The following is an 8,901-nucleotide window of genomic DNA, read 5'->3' on the forward strand; positions in this document are numbered from 1 at the left end:
TATGAACATAGGAACAGGAGTAGGCCATTCAGCCCCTCGTGCCTGCTCTCCCATTTGATAAGATTATGGCTGATCTGTGATCTAACTCCATATACCTGTCTTTGGCCCATATCCCTCAATAACTTCGGTTGCCAAGAAGCTATCTATCTCAGATTTAAATTTAGCAATTGAGCTAGCATCAATTGCCGTTTGTGGAAGACAGTTCCAAACTTCTACCACCCTTTGTGTGTAGAATTGTTTTCCAATCTCACTCCTGAAAGGTCTGGCTCTAATTTTTAGACTGTCACCTCTACTCCTGGAATTCCAAACCAGCGGAAATAGTTTCTCTCTATCCAATCTATCTGTTCCCCATAATATCTGACAAACTTGGATCAGATCACCCCTTAACCTTCTAAACTCTAGAAAATACAACCCCAATTTGTGTAATCTCTCCTCTTAACTTAAGCCTTGAAGTCCGGGTATCATTCTGGTAAACCTACGCTGCACTCCCTCCAAGGCCAATCTGTCCTTCCGAACGTGCGGTGCCGAGAACTGCTCGCAACACTCCAGGTGCGGTCTAACCACGGTTTTGTATAGCTGCAGCATAACTTCTGCCCCCTGGTGCACGAGTCCTCCAGATATAAAGGTTAGCATTCCATTAGCCTTATTGATTATTTTCTGCACCTGTTCATGACACTTCAATGATCTATGTACCTGAACCCCAAAGTCCCTTTGGACATCCACTGTTTTTAACTTTTTACAATTTAGAAAGAACCCTGTTCTATTCTTTTTTGATCCAAAGTGGATGACCTCACATTTGCTTACATTGAATTCCATTTGCCACAGTTTTGCCCATTCATCTAATCGATCAATATCGCTTGTAATATTATGTTTTCATCTGCACTGCTGACAATGCCACCAATCGTTGTGTCATCGACAAACTTAGATATGAGACTTTCTATGCCTTCACCTAAGTCGTTAATGAATATTGTGAATAATTGAGACCCCAAGACAGTTCCCTGCGGGACTCCACTAGTCACATCCTGCCAATGTGAGTACCTACCCATACCTCCGTTAACGGATTCATGTATTCGGTAATGAAAGGCGGATGGATGCATTGCATGTGTCCTTTTCCCGTGCGGGTGCAAGTGCAGAGGTGCAAAGAAGTATAAAAACTTCACTGAGCTAAGACCATTGTTCCCCTTTATAGATTCAGAGACTTTAAGTTTGCTCTGCCACTAAATATACCTCTTGCCACGTTCTGTTAACGTGTCATTCCTTGTTTGCTCTTGTTAGTTGAAAGCTTTGGACAGAAATATGTGATCACCTAGGAGCAATAACCATCGAAGAGCTGTGTTTGCTGAAGTTCCTCCGTCTGCAGCTAAAATATGTAATCGAAACCAAGTGGCTTCATGGGATCATGTTTCCTGGGGTTGGGGGGAGGGTGTGATAAGTAGCACGAGAACAAAACACAATAACATTTAATTGAAAGATATCAGAGAGATTGTGGAACTATCGCCATTGTGCTTTTGTCCAGAACATATCAGAGAGATTGGACCTTGAATATTTTTTACAAAAACGAAGCGCAGATTTAGGTAAAATTAAATCAATCGTTCAGTGTGGCATATCTTCCACTTTTGTGTCAATACAGCGGCACTAGAACCGTGGCAGGTCTGTTTAAATCTTGTTGGTATTATCTATCTATCTAACTATCTATCTATCTATCTTCCTGCCTGTCTCTCTCCCTCTTTCCTTGTATTTATCTATCTATCTATCTATCTATCTATCGATCTATCTATGTAGCAGACTTATGGTAAAGATTAAGAGACAAGAAATCAATGGCAACTTGACCACATTAACAGAGAGATAGCTGAAGAGGACAGGAAAGAATAGAAAAGCAGAATATTTTTAAAAGATGAGATACTATAAAATATTGGTATTCAATGGGATTTGGATGTCCTTGTCCACGAATCACAGAAAGTTAACATATAGGTGCAATAAGAAATTAGGAAAGCAAATGTTTAGTTAGCCTTTATTGCAAGGGGGTTGGAGTATAATTATATAGGGCTTTGGTGAGACCACACCTGGAGTACTCTGTACAGTTTTGATCTCCATACCTAACGAAGGATAAACTTGCCTTAAAGGGAGTGCACCGAAGGTTCACTCAATTGATTCCTGGGATGAAAGTTTTATCCTAAGAGCAGAGATTCAGTAGAATGGGTCTACAATGGGTCTATAGAGGAGTTTAGAAGAATGAACGGTGATCTCACTGAAACGTATAAAATTATTAGAGGGTTTGACGCTGAGAGATGCTGAGAGGCTGTTTCCCCTGGCTGGAGAGTCCAGAACTAGAGGTGATAGTGGCAGGATAAGGGGTCGGCCATTTCGGATGAGGCAACATTTCTTCACTCAGAGGGTTGTGAATCTTTGGCATTCTCTAACCCAGAGGGCTGTGAATGCCGTGCCGTTGAATATATTCGAAACTGATAACGATAGATTTTTGAACTCTAGGGGAATCAAGGGATAGGGCGAGAAAGTGGAGTTGAGGTGGAAGATCAGGCATGATCGTATTGAATGGCGAAGGGGGCCATTTGGGGCCGTATGGCCTATTCCTGCTCCAATTTCATATGTTCATTTTTTAATGAAATAGTCGGGATAGATAGAAAATCCTTGAAATAGAGCGGTTTGGCGAGTCTTTCTGCATTCGGGTCTGTTTTGGGGCTGATCACGTTTACCGTTTCTGAAACATAAAAATTCTTATGTCTGTGTGATCTTTCTGGGAACTTTTCCGATTGTAATATCCTATTTTCACGTTTATAATGGAAACTGCCTGTGTAAACTGATCACACTGTAATTACACCCTCTACCAGCGCCATCATTGAAAGAAAAGTATAATTACAGCGACACCGGTTTAAATAAGTAGTTTCCATTCCACGTATGAGCATAGGAATTTATAATACAATTACAAAAGTAAGGGAAGGTTGAAGGATTCTGAAATGGGCACTGAATTACGTCAGCACGGCGTGGAGCAGGCATCTCATATCACCTGAATTCTTGACTTTGCTAGAATTACAATGGAATTCCAAGACGGAAACAGACCATTGGATCCAACCAGTCCCTGCTAGTTTTGATCGTCCACTTGACCGATTGACGTAATCACGTGTGCCGATCACTGTCTATTAGAGGGCGGCCATGGATTTCAACTTCCTTCGTGAATTCGCATCTTCAGGGGAGTTGGAGACAGAACCGGAGAATACAAACTTTAGCAGTCAGTGCATATTCCAGTAAACTAGTAAATATATTTTTAGCTCTTCCTTTGGTTCTGTGACATCCTGTCAGCTGTTAAGTTCCTCTTTCTTTGCACTAAACGCTCCTCTGAGTTGAAACCGCTGCCTTCTTTTATGACGTCAACTGTTATCACTGGTCCCTTCAGTTCTGACCATTTTCAGTTTGCTTGCATATTTTTCATTCTCTGTTCCATCTTGCATCTCAGTTTCAGGCACGTTGTGATATTTACGAGGGTGTGTGTACTGTTTGTAAGACTGAACGTTTCTGGTGAATAATTCACATAGCGTTGAGATCTAAGAATTTATTTCATCTCCACTTTCTCTCTCAGTGTGCTACAGTTGACCATATCGGTGAGACACAGATCTGCACAATGGGTAGAGATTAATGTCCTTCAATAGACACTATATTGGAGCAGAATGTTGTGCTCAGAATTTATTAATGTTGATCTCCGTCTATTCAATTTCAATTCCCACCGTTAATGCATTGCTCCAATCCATAATAGAGCTCTGACGCTGGCATTGCAAATCTGTTTCGAGGTGTACGCGCATGTGGAGATGTGTAAAAGTGCACAGTGTTTGCACACACACTCCACCCAGCTGCTTTCCTTCGTGTGGACATGTGTAAAGGTGCACAGTGTTTGCACACACACTCCACCCAGCTGCTTTCCTTCGTGTGGAGATGTGTAAAGATGCACAGTGTTTGCACACACACTCCACCCAGCTGCTTTCCTTCGTGTGGAGATGTGTAAAGATGCACAGTGTTTGCACACACACTCCACCCAGCTGCTTTCCATCGTGTTAAGATGTGTAAAGGTGCACAGTGTTTGCACACACACTCCACCCAGCTGCTTTCCATCGTGTTAAGATGTGTAAAGGTGCACAGTGTTTGCACACACACTCCACCCAGCTGCTTTCCTTCGTGTGGAGATGTGTAAAGATGCACAGTGTTTGCACACACACTCCACCCAGCTGCTTTCCTTCGTGTGGAGATGTGTAAAGGTGCACAGTGTTTGCACACACACTCCACCCAGCTGCTTTCCTTCGTGTGGACATGTGTAAAAATGCACAGTGTTTGCACACACACTCCAACCAGCTGCTTTCCTTCGTGTGGAGATGTGTAAAAATGCACAGTGTTTGCACACACAATCCACCCAGCTGCTTTCCTTCGTGTGGACATGTGTAAAGGTGCACAGTGTTTGCACACACAATCTACCCAGCTGATTTCCTTCGTGTGGAGATGCGTAAAGGTGCACAGTGTTTGCACACACAATCTACCCAGCTGCTTTCCTTTGTCTTTCAGTGAAAGTTTCCCTCGGGCACAAAATGGACTTTCTCTGTATTTTGAACAAATTTTCATGCTGTATTGTGCCATTCGGACCAAGGTCACCTTTTGATACTTTCCTTAGATTATTGCCATTACTTACAAACGGACGTCTTCGTAGAACTTATTCAGTTATGGCGGGGGAATACAGAACAAGGAGGCACAATCTTAAAATTAGACGTGAATCATTTGGAGTTAAACCAGGAAGTACTTTTCCATGAAGGGTAGTGGAAATCTGGATCTCTCTGCATTTAGTGTCTGCCTACATTATCTGCTAAAGTTCCGGAGTGGTATTTGAATCAAAACGGGCCAGAACGTCACCAACTCAATCATACTGAGAAATATCCATAAAACAATGCATGAAAATCAGCCTGCATATTTACCCCCTAAAGGTGTTGGTGTCTGTATAACCAATCCATATTTTCTCTTTTTAGTGATTTTTGGGGCTCGGTGGAGCGTTTCTCAAGGTTAGTGTCGACGTTTTTCTCCACAATAATGACATTGAAGACTAAAGTTCCAGACTGCTAAATCACTGAGTTCGTTTATATCTAAATGAAATTGATTGCTGCAACTAATCGTCTTGTGGCATTGGTGGCATCTCAGCAGTTGCCATTGCGAAGGCACAATATAAATGCAAGTTGTTTATTTTGATGTTAATCAAGTGATCCATCTCTTTGTTGAATTTGACTAACTGCAAGACTTCACAATTATCCGCATTGATCTGCAGCTTATCGTTATCCACCCACTTCTGCAAGCAATTTAGCGCCTTCCAATATTACTTTCCCATCCTACAGCTTATTTAGCACTTCTACCAGTTAAGTTTCATCTGATAAAACTTCCCGATAAAGACACGAGAACCTCTCATTCTGGTCCCCTTCACATCTTCAATTTGCTACCTCTGTCCCCACCGTTAAAACCCCTCTGAGAATCTATCTCAGTGATCCTACCTTCAGTCACTACTCCTTGTCCACTCATACCTAAGTTTGTGTTATTATTCTCACTGGAACATTTCATGTCCCGTTCACTCTGTCTTTCTCACTCTCTCTGTGCCTCTTTGTCCCTCTCCCAGTCTTTGTCTCTCTCACTCTCTCTCTGTCTCTGTCTCTCTATCTGTCTCCCTCCCTCACTCTCTCCATCTCTCTCCCTGTGATTCTCTTTCTCCTTGTGTGTGTCTCTCTCCCACTTCCATTCTCTACCTCTGTCTCTCTATCTGTCTCTCTCACTCTCTCTGTCTCTCTTTGTCTCCGTCCCTCCCTCTGTCTCATTCTCTCTCGCTGTTTCTTTCGCTCTTCTACCCCTCGTACGTCTATGTGTGGCAGCTACACGCCTTATAATCCGTGTGATTTGTAAGCGCACAGGTAAACAGAAAATGATCCGTGTTCTGCTGAAGAGACCGATAGCGCTGCAGATGTTGTTTTGGGGTGCAGCTTCAAGCTTTATGTTCTCTATACCGCTTCTCCGCCAATGTGCCTTATTGATAACTATTCATTGACGGTCACTGTCGTTGTTTGTACTGTAGAACTTCTGGGGAAACCTGAAATCACTCTGAATGAAGAGACTGGCGTGTACTTAGCTGGAGAGACCATCACGATTACCTGCAATGGAGACAGACATGATCCAGGTGGCAATTATACCTTTTACAAAGATAAACGAGAAGTGTCAGGTTCCATTCCCAACAACATGTATAACATTACAGCAAACGGCAGGAATGATCAAGGTGATTACCAGTGCCGGTACAGAAATTATGTCAACGGGAAAAGGATATGGTCCTCGCTCAGTGACACGTTGGGAGTAACAGTAAGAGGTGAGTGAGATGGGGCAGAGAGTTTGCAACATTACAACAAGTGAAAAATTAAAATAGACGCCAAGCTTCACAGGATAAAAACAGAACGGAATAGCCCCGTGTGTTAGATGGGCTTCAACACTTAACTCCTTGATTTGAAACGCGCGTCTCCACCATTTATAGGAGGCTTTCAATCTTTTTAATCGGGGTTCTCCTCCGCTAAGTGAGCAGATATAGGAATGTCAGATAAATTCATTCTCCTTTCACCACTCGATTCCTACAGCACAATTTCAAGGCTGAAACCAATTTTGGAAACATCATCCACAGTTGATTTTTTTTTGTTATTTCGCAAATCTTTTGATTTCTCTCATGAGGTCGCGAATTCCCCTTTTGTGGAATCTCAGTCCCGATGCAAACAATTTCCTTCAATACAGCGCAATCGACATTGAGTTACCAACCTTGCACTGAGCATGAAAACGCACAGATCCATTTCTCACTGTTGTTTCTACTTAATTTACCACAGATCCACTAACAACGCCAGTGATATCACTTGATCAACCGACTGGGGTGTATTTTGACGGAGAGACGGCCACTATTGCCTGCACCGTGACCGGAGAATTTCGTGGTAAAACCTTCTACTTTTACAGAGATAGCCGAATGCTGTCCTCTAGTCAAATGTTCATAAAGGGCAACATTGGAAATTTCACGATTACCAGCACAAACCAAGGAGGGCGGTACCAATGCCAATATAAAATTTACATCAAAAGAAGGCGGATACTGTCCCAGGGCAGCGATCCTGTGACGGTCACTATAGCAGGTGAGTGACAGGAAACAGGAATTGTTAACATGTCTGTTCAAACTGTTGGTATTTTCAAAAAATGGAACGTCTAATATTCGGGGGGAGGAATATAATCGAATGGCTTTGTTACCATTGCTCAACTCTTGACTGGATCCTTGTAACAATGGGCCCTGAATTCACCCGCCGACAATTCACGAAGAACATTAATGGATATAAGGGGGCGAAAATCGTCTCGGTTTACAGTGAACAGGATAGGAGTCTCGAAAGGAAAGGAATTACAATCCAGAAATGCTTTTTAGTTCCTTGGGATGTGCTGTAGCATTTCACAAGCAATGAATTATACAGCATAGAATCACATAGAATTTACAGCACAGAAAGAGGCCATTCGGCCCAACTTGTCTATGTCCGGAGTTTATGCTCCACAAGAGCCTCCTCCCACCCTACTTTATCTAACCTCATCTTTATTCCCTTCCATTTCTTTCTCCCTTGTGTATTCATCCAGCTTCCCCAGCTAGTCGCCTTAACTATTCCTTGTGGTAGCGAGTTCCACATTCTAACCACTCTCTGGGTAAATAAATTCCTTCTTGGATTTATTAGTGACTATCTTAGATTCATGACCAGTAGTTTTGGATTCCCCCACAAGTGGAAACATCTGCTCTACGTCGAACCAGCGACCAATTTCATGGAAGTGTCAGGTGTGCAATTTATGATAAGGTGCGACTTCCTAATCCTACTGCCGAACACGGGGCAGATTAAAACTGAAACGAAATCTGGCAGGCCAGCTCTCCAGTGCTCGTTTTCCCTACCAGGACCATTTTCCTCACCTCAAACCCGAAAATGCACATCTCGCTCTACACTTCAGGTTGACTACACGTTCATTTCGAGGCCCGGTGCTTCTGTGGCTCTCCTCAGAAACGAGCCTCTCTCAGAAAGGGCCTGGTCTGCCTTCCTTCCAATGGAGCAGGGGCTGCCTTCCCTCCGCTGGGGCCGGGCGTGCCTGCCTTTCCTCCCATGGGGCCGGGCCTGCTTTCTCTCCCCGGGACCGGGCCTGCTTTCCTTACCAGCTCCGTGCTCAAAGTGACTGCGGCAGGATAGCACTGCGCCACTCTGCCCGAGGAGCCTGTGTGTCTGAAGTGAGCGGGTAGGGCGGTGCGAGCTGCTGGACTCTCACTTAATTTAGACCTAATTTAAAAGTGTATCTGCTTTTGTTGTGTCGACAAAGGTGGGAACAAGTTAGACCGAAACACAACAGAAAAATGACCAGTTCACCTATTGGTGGGGCTGGTTGAAGGTTGAGTATTGGGGAAATGACCGGATCCTTCACGGACCCTTAGCAGACCAGGCGGTGCCTTGGTTTAAGGTCTCACACCACCTTGTAGTACTTGCTTCGCATTAAAATGAACCTTCAACAGGGCTTATGGTCTCAGGTCTTGGAGTGGGGTTTGAACGCACGGCCTTGGAACACAGTGGCATCGAGCTGCCAGTGACCCGACTGAATAATTAATTTGTTAATGGAGATCAGGCAATGAAAAGCATTTTGGGTGGTAGCACAAAACGGGCGATAGTGAATCTGCCGCCCATTTTTCACCTCGCATGATTTTCGTTTCCATTGAGGTAACATGTATGTAAATATATACATATATATAGGAAATAAAGGAATTACATTCCTAAAATGATTTTACTTTTTACAATGAAGTGGCAACAGAGCTTATGGTCTCAGGTTTCGGAGTGG

This window comes from Heptranchias perlo, unplaced genomic scaffold (assembly GCF_035084215.1).
Source record: "Heptranchias perlo isolate sHepPer1 unplaced genomic scaffold, sHepPer1.hap1 HAP1_SCAFFOLD_43, whole genome shotgun sequence".
Lineage (NCBI taxonomy): Eukaryota > Metazoa > Chordata > Chondrichthyes > Hexanchiformes > Hexanchidae > Heptranchias > Heptranchias perlo.